Here is a 14,259-nt window from a genome sequence, read left to right as displayed (position 1 = left end):
GAGGCGAGATCTTGCATGGAGCCCCATACCGAGAAAGATTGACAGTCATCTTGTTTTTCTTCCATTTTCTAATAATTGCGCCAACAGTTGTTGCCTTGTCAACAATCTGCTTTGCCTATTGTCCTGTAGCCCATCCCAGCCTTGTGCAGGTCTACAATTTTGTCCCTGGTGTCCTTAGACAGCTCTTTTGTCTTGGTCATGATGGAGAGGTTGGAGTGTGATTGAGTGAGTGTTTGGACAGGAGGGCTTCTTTAAAGGGCTTCTGTCACCCCACTAAAGTGATTTTTTTTTTTTTGGGGCTAGTTAAATTAGTTATATAGCGATATATGAAAATATAATTGTGTTACTTACATTGATCCAGCAGTTTATTCAAAAATTGAAGTTTTATCATATGCAAATTCGGTCTCTACCAGCAAGTAGGGCGGCTACTTGCTGGTAGCTGCTGCAGAAATCCGCCCCCTCCTCTTGTTGATTGACAGGGCCAGCCGGGATCTCCTCCTCCGGCTGGCCCTGTCGGCATTTCAAAAATCGCGCGCCTGTGTTGATTCGGCGCAGGCGCTCTGAGATGAGGAGGCTCGTCTCCTCAGAACTCCCTCAGTGCGCCTGCGCCGATGACATCACCGAAATAGAAGACGTCATCGGCGCAGGCGCACTGAGGGAGTTCTGAGGAGACGAGCCTCCTATTCTCAGAGCGCCTGCGCCAAATCAACACAGGCGCGCGATTTTTGAAATGCCGACAGGGCTGGCCGGAGGAGGAGATCCCGGCTGCCCCTGTCAATCAACAAGAGGAGGGGGCAGATTTCTGCAGCAGCTACCAGCAAGTAGCCGCCCTACTTGCTGGTAGAGACCGAATTTGCATATGATAAAACTTCGTTTTTTGAATAAACTGCTGGATCAATGTAAGTAACACAATTATATTTTCATATATCGCTATATAACTAATTTAACTAGCCCCAAAAAAAAAAATCACTTTAGTGGGGTGACAGAAGCCCTTTAAGTAAAACTAACACGTCTATGAGAGTCAGAATTCTTGCTGGTTGGTAGGTGATCAAATACTTATGTTATGCAATAAAATGCAAATAATTATTTAAAAAGTCATACAATGTGATTTTCTGTATTTTCTTTAATTTTTTTTAGATCCTGTCTCTTACAGTTGAAGTACCTTACAGACCTCTCCATTTTTTGTTGGTGGGAAAACTTGCAAAATCGCCAGTGTATCAAATACTTATTTTCCCCACTGTATATTACGTGATAATTTCATGGTTTAGGTTATGTATCCAACAATACCAAATATGTGCAGGGGATTTTAGTTTTTAAATTTTTTCCTTTAAAAAGCATTTTTTTCAATGGAAAAAGGTGTGTGTGTGTTTTTAACTTTTTTTTAACCTTGTTTCGTTTCTTTACCACTAATTAGTCTCAAGGGGACTTTGATATCCTCTGATCACTTACGTAATACACTGTACGATTTATGTGGTGCAGTGTATTATGATGTCTGTAGGAAACTGACAGGCAATCTGTTAAGCTGTGCTTCTGAAGGCAGACCTGGTGGCCAGCACTACCCCAGCTACCAAGTACAGACATCGGTACCCTGCAGTCTCATTCACGGGGGTGCCAATGCCTAATAGAGATGTCACGAACATAAAATTTTCCGTCGGCGAACGCGAATTTACGCAAATGTTCGCGACCGGGCGAACAGCCATAGACTTCAATAGGCAGGCGAATTTTAAAACCCACAGGGACTCTTTCTGGCCACAATAGTGATGGAAAAGTTGTTTCAAGGGGAATAACACCTGGACTGTGGCATGCCGGAGGGGGATCCATGGCAAAACTCCCATGGATAATTACGTTGACGCAGAGTCGGGTTTTAATCCATAAAGAGCATAAATCACCTAACATTCCTAATGTGCTTTAAAACATCCAGTGTGTGTATACGATCAGGTATGATGTTGTATCGATCAGGTAGTGTAAGGGTTACGCCCGCTTCACAGTGACAGACCAAACTCTGACAGACCAAAATCCCCATTTAACGCACCGCAATCAACCGCAAAGAGTTGTCAATAGTTGACACACTCATGACATAAATTTTATTCCTCTATGCGTCAATCTTGGTGTAGTGATGACTGTGCTCGTGCGCACGTTCGGGAGATTGCAGGCGATGGCGGTTTTTCAAAGCCTATGGTTGTGCTGAGGTAGTTCAGTGAGAAGTTAAGTGACCCAGAAAACAATGATTCTGCAGTGTGGGCCCATTGTTGGCCTAGTAGGCTTTAATGATCACCTTAGATGATCACAAAGAAAGTTCATGTTTTTTCTATGAAAAATTATCCAGCCGATCGCTTTTGGTCTGTTCACAATGAAGCAACGACCTTATCATCTGGGGTGTGCCAACATTGCCAACACACTCATAGAGGTGATCGCTTCATTGTGATACGCAAGCCCCTTCACCACAACAAGGTAACGATCACGAAGGGGAATTGACACATGTATGTGCCTTTTTTTGGTTTTGTTTTTGCAGCCACAGTGCAGCACCAGAGGCCAGAAAAATTAGGCATGTACACATGCCTGAAAAATTAGGTATTGTTGCAGCCGCTGCTGTAGCTGCCGCTGCTTTCCAGGCAGAAAGTGCACTAAAACATTGCGGCTTGAACCCTAGTTGGTGGCGGAGAAGTCACGCAAGTCATCCGGCATGCAGAGATTAAATACAGCAGCGTGGGGACCATTTTTAGCCCAAGGCATCTCATCAGGCCTTTTTTAGTCAAATGCATCCCCCACTGTCAGTCCCTTCGGGATCCATGCCTCATTCATCTTAATAAAGGTGAGGTAATCTAGGCGACTTCTCTTCTCAGTGACAATACCTCCTGCTGCACTGAAGGTCCTTTCTGAAAGGACACTTGAAGCAGGGCAGGCCAGAAGTTCTATCGCAAATTGAGATAGCTCAGGCCACTCATGTCCCGTTCCTCGTCCTCACTGATCTCATTGAAGGTCTGTTCTTCCCCCCCAGCCACATACAACACCACAGGTCCCAGATAGGTGACAACGAGCACCCTGGGATGCCTGCTGTGGTTGGTCTTCCTCCTCCTCAAAGCCACATTCCTCCTCTGACTCCTCTTCCTCAGACTCCTCTTCCAGCAAGCGATGATGATAAGGCTGTTTCTGGTGGTGATGGTGACCACAACTCTTCCTCTTCCTCTTCACGCTCATCTACGGCCTGATCCAGCACTCTTCGCAGGGCACGCTCCCGGAAGAAAACAAATGGGATGAGGTCGCTGATGGTGCCTTCGGTGCGACTGACTAGGTTTGTCACCTCCTCAAAAGGACGCATGAGCCTACAGGCATTGCGCATGAGCGTCCAGTAACGTGGCAAAAAAATTCCCAGCTCCGCAGAGGCTGTCCTAGCACCCCGGTCATACAAATACTCGTTGACGGCTTATTCTTGTTGGAGCAGGCGGTCGAACATTAGGAGCGTTGAATTCCAACGTGTCGGGCTGTCGCACATCAAGCGCCTCACTGGCATGTTGTTTCGCCGCTGAATATCAGAAAAGTGCGCCATGGCCGTGTAGGAACGCCTGAAATGGCCACACACTTTCCTGGCCTGCTTGAGGACGTCCTGTAAGCCTGGGTACTTATACACAAAGCGTTGTACAATCTGATTCAACACATGTGCCATGCACGGCACATGTGTCAACTTGCCCAAATTCAATGCCGCCAACAGATTGCTTCCGTTGTCACACACCACTTTGCCGATCTCCAGTTGGTGCGGGGTCAGCCACTGATCCACCTGTGCGTTCAGGGCGGACAGGAGTGCTGGTCCGGTGTGACTCTCTGCTTTCAGACAAGTCAACCCCAAGACGGCGTGACACTGTCGTATCCGGGATGTGGAATAGCCCCTGGGGAGCTGGGGGGGTGCCGTTGATGTGGAGCAAGATGCAGCAGCAGAAGAGGACTCAGCTGAGGAGGTTAGTGAAGAGGATGGAGTAGGAGGAGTAGAGGAGGTGGCAGCAGGCCTGCCTGCAAGTCGTGGCGGTGTCACCAACTCTGCTGCAGAGCCACGCATTCCATGCTTGGCAGCCATCAGCAGGTTTACCCATTGCGCAGTGTACATGATATACCTGCCCTGACCATGCTTTGCAGACCAGGTATCAGTGGTCAGATGGACCCTTGCCCCAACACTGTGTGCCAGACATGCCATGACTTCCTTTTCCACAATCGAGTACAGGTTGGGGATTGCCTTTTGTGAAAAAAAAATTCGGCCGGGTACCTTCCACTGCAGTGTCCCAATAGCTACAAATTTTTTGAAGGCCTCAGACTCCACCAGCTTGTATGGTAAAAACTGGCGGGCTAAGAGTTCCGACAAGCCAGCTGTCAGACGCCGGGCAAGGGGGTGACTCTGTGACATTGGCTTCTTACGCTCAAACATTTCCTTGACACCTGACTGTGGGCAGATGAGCAGGAATGCTGAAGTCGAGAGGCGGAGTGGCAGATGGTTGAGAGGGGGCAAGGAGGACAGCAGTGGTTGACGTGGCTGAAGATGCTGGACCAGGAGGAGGATGGCGGCTTTGAGTTTGTGTGCTGCTTGTACTCATGTGTTGATCCCATAGGCGTTTGTGATTTGAGATCATGTGCCTTCGCAAAGCAGTTGTACCTAGGTGGGTGTTGGACTTCCCACGACTCAGTTTCTTTTGGCACAGGTTGCAAATGGCATCGCTGTTGTCAGAGGCAGACACACAAAAAAAATGCCACACTGCTGAGCTTTGCAATGACGGCATTCTGGTGGTGGCAACAGCATGCGTTGATTGGCGTGCTGTCTGGCTGACCGAGGGTGCCGATGCATGCTGTCTGACTGTGCCACTAGCTCCTTGCGACGACCTCCCCCTGCTTCCAACTCGTCTCCTCCATCTCTCTGTTTCCCCATCTGAACTATCCCCCTGTTCTTCTTCTCTTCGAGCGGGCACCCACGTGACATCCACGGACACATCGTCATCATCAACCGCTTCACTTGTATTTGACAACTCAGCAAAGGAAGCAGCAGCGGGTACAACATCATCACCATCACCATCACACCGTACGTCCATGTGTGTAATGCTGCCTGACTGAGACATATCCCTGTTATCTACATCCTCTGGCAATAATGGTTGCACATCACTCATTTCTTCCAACTGACGTGTAAATAACTCCTCTGACAGATCAAGTGAAGCAGCTGTGGTGCTAGTGTTGGTGGTGGCGGCAGGCGGGCGAGTGGTAACTTGAGAGGTGCCCGAAGCTGAGCTGGAGGAGGATGGTGTGTCAAGGTTCCGAGCGGAAGCTGTAGAAGATTGGGTGTCCTGTGTTAGCCAGTCAACTATGTCCTCAGAACTTTTTGAGTTCAGAGTACGTGGCCTCTGAACACTGGGCATTATTCTAGGGCCAAAGGGAATCACAGCACCACGACCACGATGGCCCCTGCGGGATGGCCTGCCTCTGCCTGTCTTTTTTTTAGATTAGTTGTACTATGCGTGCAAGCTACTGTGACACCAGATATGAGTGGCACTGTGCACTGGCAGTAGTTGGCACAGTACACGCTGTAGGCCTGACACACACGCTTGCAGGCAACTAACTGCTATTATATTACAGTCAAAATTGTTGTTGTTTTTTTAAATGTAATCTACTGTGACACCAGATATGAGTGGCACTGGTGACACTGTGCACTTGCAGGGCCTGAAACACATGCTGGCAGGCAACTGCAATTAGATTACAGAGAAAAAAAACAGACTGATGTACTAGCCCTAAAAAGGGCTTTTTGGGGTGCTGTCATTACGCTGTCCTTACAGCAGATCAGATGAGTCTTTCAGGACTGGAGTGGACACTGAATACACTGGCCTAGCTATCGATTTCCCTATTAAATCAGCAGCAGCTACACTGTCCCTCCTCTTACTAAGACTGCAGCTTCCGAATGAATCTAAAATGGATGCTGTCCAGGAGGTGGGAGGGTCTGGGAGGGAGGGTATGCTGCTGATTGTCTGGAATGTGTCTGATGACTGTGAGGTACAGGGTTAACGTTTGCTCAATGATGACTAATAGGGGGCGGACCGAACATCGCATATGTTCGCCCGCCGCGGCGAACGCGAACAAGCTATGTTCGCCGGCGAATAGTTTGGGACATCTCTAATCATGACAGACAGCAGCATGTAAATGGAAACTCTGTAGTATAAGGGCCACACATTGCTCTCCTTAACTCTGCAGGATCAGGACAGATCAGAGCAGGTAAATGGTAACACCATAGTATAAGGTCTACACTTAGTCACCTAACTCAGCAGGACAGGCAGCAGCATCGGAAACTAAAGGTAATTGTTTAGTATAAGGCCTGGACAAATCATAGCATGATCAGGACAAGCAGCAGCAGGTACAGTACAGATCAAAAGTTTGAACACACCTTCTCATTTAAAGAGTTTTCTCTATTTTCATGACTATGAAGGCATTAAAACTATGAATTAACACACGTGGAATTATATACATAACAAACAAGTGTGAAACAACTGAAAATATGTCATATTCTAGGTTCTTCAAAGTAGCCACCTTTTGCTTTGATTACTGCTTTGCACACTCTTGGCATTCTCTTGATGAGCTTCAAGAGGTAGTCCCCTGAAATGGTCTTCCAACAGTCTTGAAGGAGTTCCCAGAGATGCTTAGCACTTGTTTGCCCTTTTGCCTTCACTCTGCGGTCCAGCTCACCCCAAACCATCTCGATTGGGTTCAGGTCCGGTGACTGTGGAGGCCAGGTCATCTGGCGCAGCACCCCATCACTCTCCTTCATGGTCAAATAGCCCTTACTTTCAAAGTTTTCCCAATTTTTCTGCTGACTGACCTTCATTTCTTAAAGTAATGATGGCCACTCGTTTTTCTTTATTTAGCTGCTTTTTTCTTGCCATAATACAATTCTAACAGTCTATTCAGTAGGACTATCAGCTGTGTATCCACCTGACTTCTCCTCAACGCAACTGATGGTCCCAAACCCCATTTATAAGGCAAGAAATCCCACTTATTAAACCTGACAGGGCACACCTGTGAAGTGAAAACCATTTCAGGGGACTGCCTCTTGAAGCTCATCAAGAGAATGCCAAGAGTGTGCAAAGCAGTTATTTAAAGCAAAAAGTGGCTACTTTGAAGAACCTAGAATATGACATATTTTCAGTTGTTTCACACTTGTTTGTTATGTATATAATTACACATGTGTTAATTCATAGTTTTGATGCCTTCAGTGTGAAGAGAATGCCAAGAGTGTGCAAAGCAGTAATCAAAGCAAAAGGTGGTTACTTTGAAGAACCTAGTATATTACATATTTTCAGTTGTTTCACACTTGTTTGTTATGTATATAATTCCACATGTGTTAATTCATAGTTTTGATGCCTTCAGTGTGAATCTATAATTTTCATAGTCATTAAAATAAAGAAAACTCTTTGAATGAGAAGGTGTGTCCAAACTTTTGGTCTGTACTGTATATGATAACGGTCTAGTATAAGGCCTACACAGAGCTCGGCTTAACTCATTAAGACAGACACCAGCAGCAGCAGGTAATGGTGTAGTATAAGGCCTAGACATATCTCAGCATGATCATGACAGAAAACAGCAGCAGCAGGTATATGATAACGGTTCTAAGTTTGTTGCAGGAATGTGTTCCCAGGAATGGCGTCCCCACCAGACCGGGGCAACACCAAAAATAAAATAAAACACATGTACCAACAGCAGGTTCATTGTGTACAGCAGTAATGTGATGACATGGATAGTGAATGCAATGATTTTAGTTGAAATTATTTTAGGGAAAGTTATTTTTACATTTTGAATGCACTATATACAGTAAATGAGTAACAAATAAGCTATACACGCTGCCCGCACCCCTCTGCTCTCAGTTTCCATATCAGGCACATCTAGTCTGTAGCAGAACTCTGCGGTAAAGAAGCCTGCCTCACCATGTGCTGATTCCTCCGAGCCAGAGGGCAGCAGGAGTGGTGAAGTTTTAGCAGTGGCTCTGTCCTCCTCCTTTTGTCTGTGAAGAGGCATGGTTACCGTTGATCACACGACCCATACACAATCAGCTCCGCAGACACGCTGGGCTCCGGCCATCGACAGCACCCAGCTGTCCTCTGCCCGTCAGAGCACAGAAGCCAGTGAGGAACTTGCTTGCTTTGTGCCGGGTGTGGAAGTGTCCCCGACTCTGCCACTGGGGTCATTTCCCCTTCCCCTCGGTCATGATCTGTCACGGTCCCCGCGGGTTCCTCAGTGGCTGGCTTCAGTGCGCAGCCTAGTTAATCTATCGCAGGTCATGCTGCAGAATAAGCCTTTAGCTGCGAGGCTTGGCCACACACAGGTAGTGTCACACAGCCTGGGGCAGACTTCACCAGGAAGGGGCTGACAGGTACAGGGGAGCACCTACACTGTCATCCAGCAGAGTTGATTTTGGAGTCTGGAAGGCACCATGTGTTCTGAAGTTAAAGAGAACTGCCGGTAAACTTGCCCCACATAACGAATGCAGCTGTGCTTCATTTTTTGTCGACTTTACATAGAAATCCTTATTCATTTAACTTCTAGAAAAACGTACACTAATCATGTCCTCTATAATGCAGATCTCGGGAGGGGGAGAATAATGCAGGGCTTCCCGGGAGAGATGGGGTAGATAGATATATACATGTGGTCCATCCTGCTATAACATATCTATGTACCACATCTCTCTGAGGAAGACCTGAAATTTTCTCCCACTCAAAATATCGGCATTGTAGAGGACTGGATTACTGTACGTTTTTCTCGAACCTACAGGATCTGATTTTATATGTCAAGTCCACAAAGATGAAGCACAGATACATTAGTTATGTGGGTTAAGTTTAACAGCTGTTCGATGTCACTCCAGAACACATGGTGCCTTTCGAACAGACTCCAAACTCCGCTCTGCTGGATGACAGTGTAGGTGCTCCCCTGTCAGCCCCTTCCTGGTGAAGTCAGCTCCGGGCTGTGTGAAACTACTCCCCGTGTGTAGCTAAAGACTTATTCTGCAGCATGACTTGCGATAGATGAACCAGGCTGCGCACTGGGGCCGCTGCCGAGGACCCTGCCAGTACCCGGGGACCGTGACAGAGTCAGGACCGAGGGGAAGGGGAACTGACCCCGGCAGCAGAGCCGGGGACACTTACACACCCGGGCCGAGGCAAGCAAGTTCTTCACTGGCTTCTGGGCTCTGATGGGCAGAGGATGGCTGGGTGGTGACAATGTCCTTCGCCCCGAGTGTGTGAAGTGCCAATTGTGCATGGGTGAGGCGGGCGGCGGTACACATGCCTCCTCACAGACAAAAGGAGGATGAGGGAGCCGCTGCTAAACCCCACCACTCCTACTGCCCTGTGGCTTGGAGGAATCAGCTCACGGTGAGGCGGCCGCGTTACCACAGTGTTTTGCTACAGACTAGATGTGCTTGATATGGAAACTGAGAGCAGACTGGTGCGAGCGGCATGTGAAGGGATGTGTGCCAATTAATATTGGAAAGATCTATTTTCCAGTATGGTTTACGTATCTAGCGCAGTGTCCTGAGATTACAGCGGACTATAAAGTACACTATACTAGGGATTAAAAAATGTATTAATTGAATAGAGTAATGTAAATAAAAAAGACAATGTGCTCAAGTTCACTTGCCATGTAATATTGACTGTTCATTATAATTTTTAGCCACTAATTTATGTCGCCCGTTAATGTAAAAACACCAGATTTAAAAAAATAAAAAACATAAAAATACATTAATAAATTAGTTAAGTAAAGTCTAAATACATGACAGATAAAAATAATCAATATAGAAAGTAATCGATACATAAGTACATAAAATAAAATAAAACATTAAATGAGTAAATAAGGGCTCTTTCACACTTGCGTTGTCCGGATCCGTCGTGCACTCCATTTGCCGGAGGTGCCCGCCGGATCCGTAACACCGCAAGTGAACTGAAAGCATTTGAAGACGGATCCGTCTTCAAAATGCGTTCAGTGTAACTATGGCACCCAGGACGCTATTAAAGTCCTGGCTGCCATAGTAGTAGTGGGGAGCGGGGGAGCAGTATACTTACCGTCCGTGCGGCTCCCGGGGCGCTCCAGAATGACGTCAGAGCGCCCCATGCGCATGGATGACGTGATCCATGCGACACGTCATCCATGAGCGTGGGGCGCCCTGACGTCACTGAAGCGCCCGGGGAGCCGCACGGACGGTAAGTATACTGCTCCCCCGCTCCCCACTACACTTTACCATGGCAACCAGGACTTTAGCGTCCTGGCAGCCATGGTAACCATTCAGAAAAAGCTAAACGTCGGATCCGGTAATGCGCCAAAACAACGTTTAGCTTAAGGCCGGATCCGGATTAATGCCTTTCAATGGGCATTAATTCCGGATCCGGCCTTGCGGCAAGTGTTCAGGATTTTTTTGACCGGAGCAAAAAGCGCAGCATGCTGCGGTATTTTCTCCGGCCAAAAAACTTTCCGTTCCGGAACTGAAGACATCCTGATGCATCCTGAACGGATTTCTCTCCATTCAGAATGCATGGGGATAATCCTGATCAGGATTCTTCCAGCATAGAGCCCCGACGACGGAACTCTATGCCGGAACACAACAACGCAAGTGTGAAAGAGCCCTAAATCTAAATATACATGATTACACAAATTCATCAGTACATAAATATGACAATAAAAAAATTAAAGATACAAAAAATTATAAATTTCATTAAATGAATATATTATTATCCAAATACATGATTAAAATAATTAATTTAAATAGAAATATATCAATAAATAAATACATATATTACAAAATGTTACCCTCAATAAATCAGATAATCTATAAATACATAATTAAAATAAATTAATAAATATACAAATATATAAATACCTTACAACATAAATACTTTTAAAAATTCATCACTAAATAAATAATTATATACATTAATAGAACCACAGTATTGGTAGCTTTTTTTTTTAACAATTCTATTATTCACATAGGAGTTTATACTATTATTACTTATTGTGGGACAGAATTTATATTATAATTGATATCACTTTTTAACAATTTTTTTAACAATTTTCATATTTTTATTTAATTTTGTGTACTAATACATTATATAGCTACTTTAAATTTTTGCAACACCAGATATTAGTGTGCCATCCATCATTTACAAATTCATCAATAAATAAATAATTAGAAAACCTCAATAAATATGTTAAAAAACTACAGATTTTTGGAGGGATGGACAAGGGACCCTTCAGCACCCTGAACCAATAGCTGGGGCCAAGAAGTCACTGCCGATCCAGGACTCATTCATTTTGATGAATGTCAATCTGTCCACGGAGTCAGTGGACAGACGGGTCCGCTTGTCGGTGACCACCCCACCTGCCGTGCTGAATGTCTGCTCAGACAGTACGCTGAAGGGGGGGCAAGACAGTAACTCCAGCACATAGCTCCAGCGATCTCACGGCAAGTCAGTACTCCATGGGGTCGTCGGTGCTCATGCTGTCGGAAGCACCAACGGACTCCATGTACAAACCGGATTCCAAAAAAGTTGGGACACTAACCAAATTGTGAATAAAAACTGAATGCAATGATGTGGAGATGGCAAATGTCAATATTTTATTTGTAATAGAACGTAGATGACAGATCAAACATTTAATCCGAGTAAATGTATCATTTTAAAGGAAAAATAAGTTGATTCCAATTTTCACGGTGTCAACAAATCCCAAAAAAGTTGGGACAAGTAGCAATAAGAGGCTGGAAAAAGTAAATTTGAGCATAACCAAGAGCTGGAAGACCAATTAACACTAATTAGGTCAATTGGCAACATGATTGGGTATAAAAAGAGCTTCTCAGAGTGGCAGAAGCCAAGATGGGTAGAGGATCACCAATTCCCACAATGTTGCGCAGAAAGATAGTGGAGCAATATCAGAAAGGTGTTACCCAGCAAAAAATTGCAAAGACTTTGCATCTATCCTCATCAACTGTGCATAACATCATCCGAAGATTCAGAGAATCTGGAACAATCTCTGTGCATAAGGGTCAAGGCCGTAAAACCATACTGGATGCCCGTGATCCCTGGGCCCTTAAACGACACTGCACCACAAACAGGAATGCTACTGTAAAGGAAATCACAGAATGGGCTCAGGAATACTTCCAGAAACCATTGTCAGTGAACACAATCCACCGTGCCATCCGCCGTTGCCAGCTGAAACTCTACAGTGCAAAGAAGAAGCCATTTCTAAGCAAGATCCACAAGCTCAGGCGTTTTCATGGGGCCAGGGATCATTTAAAATGGAGTGTGGCAAAATGGAAGACTGTTCTGTGGTCATACGAGTCACGATTCAAAGTTCTTTTTGGAAATCTGGGACGCCATGTCATCCGGACCAAAGAGGACAAGGACAACCCAAGTTGTTATCAACGCTCAGTTCAGAAGCCTGCATCTCTGATGGTATGGGGTTGCATGAGTGCGTGTGGCATGGGCAGCTTGCATGTCTGGAAAGGCACCATCAATGCAGAAAAATATATTCAGGTTCTAGAACAACATATGCTCCCATCCAGACGTCATCTCTTTCAGGGAAGACCCTGCATTTTTCAACAAGATAATGCCAGACCACATTCTGCATCAATCACAACATCATGGCTGCGTAGGAGAAGGATCCGGGTACTGAAATGGCCAGTCTGCAGTCCAGATCTTTCACCTATAGAGAACATTTGGCGCATCATAAAGAGGAATGTGCAACAAAGAAGGCCCAAGACGATTGAACAGTTAGAGGCCTGTATTAGACAAGAATGGGAGAGCTTTCCTATTTCTAAACTTGAGAAACTGGTCTCCTCGGTCCCAAGACGTCTGTTGAGTGTTGTAAGAAGAAGGGGAGATGCCACACAGTGGTGAAAATGGCCTTGTCCCAACTTTTTGGGGATTTGTTGACACCATGAAATTCTGATTCAACATATTTTTCCCTTAAAATGATACATTTTCTCAGTTTAAACTTTTGTTCCGTGATTTATGTTCTATTCTGAATAAAATATTAGAAGTTGGCACCTCCACATCATTGCATTCAGTTTTTATTCACGATTTGTATAGTGTCCCAACTTTTTTGGAATCCGGTTTATAGTCTGCCACCATGCGGGCCAGCCGCTGGTGCTGACTACTGCTGCTGGTACTGGGTCGCGCAGACTGGTAGAACAACCTCATCTCACCCATAAGGTCACCTGCTGGGGGAGATGGGCAGGGAGAACTGGAACATGAGGCCGAGCGTTTGCCTGCTCCAGCTGGTTGATCAGATAGGCCCGCAATTGATCCATCCGGGCCTGCCTCCGGCTGGCTGGGATGAACTGCTCCAGTTTCCCCTTGTAGCGAGGGTCTAAAAGGGTGGCCACCCAATAATCATCCCTCTCCTTAGTTTTCCTGATCCGGGGGTCCCTCCTGAGGCATTGCAGCATGTGGGCAGCCATGCGGAAGAGGACAGCCCGCTATGACTCTTCATGGCTGCCTGGGACCATGACCTCTTGGTCCTCCTGCTGCTGCCGTTGCTGCTGCTCCCGGTGGGAGCTTCCCTACCCCTGGACTAACGGTGCCTCCAGCACCGGCTCCACCTCCTGACCAGGCCCAGACTCCTGGACGTCGGCAAATTCTTCCTCCTCCTTGTCCTGGTCCTGGTGGAGCATTGTTGCCTCTTCTTGCTCTACCAAGTCACTCTCCCCAGCCTCGAGCAGGCGATCTAGTGTCCTGTCCAGGAGGAACACTATGGGGAGCACGTCATTGAGGCCGACATGCTCCCCGCTGACATCTTGGTTGTCTGTTCAAATGGGGCCAACACGTGGCAGACCTGCTGTATCTGCCCCCACTCCACATTAGTGATGTAGGGTTGTGGGTGTGATGGCCCTGGAGCGCCTAGATCTAGCAGGTATTCCCTCACCACCCGTCGCTGTTCCCACAACCTCTACAGCATGTGGAGGGCGGAGTTCCACCCCATCATGCTGTCCACAATCAGCCTGTGAGGGGGCAGGTTGTTGTCCCACTGCAGTTTGGACAGGGACGCTGCGGCGGTTGGGGAGTGTCGGAAGTGGCTGGAAATCCTCCGTACCCTTTGCACAATTTCATTCAACCCTGGGTATGTGCGGAGGTACTTCTGTACCACAAGGTTGAAGATATGTGCCATGCAGGGCATGTGGGTAAGACTGCCAGCATGGAGGGCAGCAAGTAGGTTGCTGCCGTTGTCACAGACAACCATACCTGCCTCTAACCTGCAGGGTGT

Source organism: Bufo bufo, chromosome 1 (assembly GCF_905171765.1).
Source record: "Bufo bufo chromosome 1, aBufBuf1.1, whole genome shotgun sequence".
NCBI classification, from domain to species: domain Eukaryota; kingdom Metazoa; phylum Chordata; class Amphibia; order Anura; family Bufonidae; genus Bufo; species Bufo bufo.
The sequence above is the reverse complement of the archived record's forward strand: the minus strand, read 5'-3'. Positions refer to the sequence as shown.